The sequence below is a fragment of the Myotis davidii genome, unplaced genomic scaffold (genome assembly GCF_000327345.1).
Source record: "Myotis davidii unplaced genomic scaffold, ASM32734v1 scaffold1439, whole genome shotgun sequence".
Taxonomy (NCBI): Eukaryota; Metazoa; Chordata; class Mammalia; order Chiroptera; family Vespertilionidae; genus Myotis; species Myotis davidii.
Genome location: NW_006292342.1, coordinates 1,282,807 through 1,283,528, shown reverse-complemented (window position 1 = coordinate 1,283,528; position 722 = coordinate 1,282,807).

Below are 722 nucleotides of genomic sequence, written 5' to 3'. Positions count from 1 at the left end.
GAGAGAGAGAGAGAGAGAGAGAGAGAGACCAACTGCCTTCAGCATGCACCCCAACTGGGATCGAACCCACAACCTGGGCATATGCCCTGACCGGGAAGCAAACCTGAGACTCTTTGGTGTATGGGATGACACGCCAACCAACTGAGCCACACTGGCCAGGGTTATCTTATTATTATTTTAAACAATCTGCGTCCTTCTTCATCATATCACACAATTTCAAGGCTTTCTGTCTGCTCTGTTCACTGGATATCTACAGTACCTGGTACACAGTAGGAGCTCAATAAAGACCCATGGACTCTTTATTCAGGCTTCAACGAAATGAAAAACCTGTGGAGAAATTTGTAGGGAGCTGATATAGGGTTAAGCCTAGGACTGATCTGTGGGCAAAGTCACAATTTCCAGCTTAGAGGGCACAGTCCTCTTAGCATAATTGGCTTGACCTTAGGAGGCTCCCTAGATCTTATCTGGGAAGCTAATGGGCTGAGGAAGTGCAGGAAGTATAACCGTGGTGTAAACAAGTGAAACTCACAAGAACTGTGTAACTATGGTAACCACTACCTTGTTTACCGTTCACTATAAAAAGCTTGGTGAGGCCTGAGCACAGTGGCAGTCCTTCCTCTTGAGTTGGACTTGCCGCCTGGTCCCCCAATATTCCCAAATTATCTAGTGTCTTTTCTATTTCATTTATGTGCGGCTCCTCCTCCAGACCCGAACCCTGACCC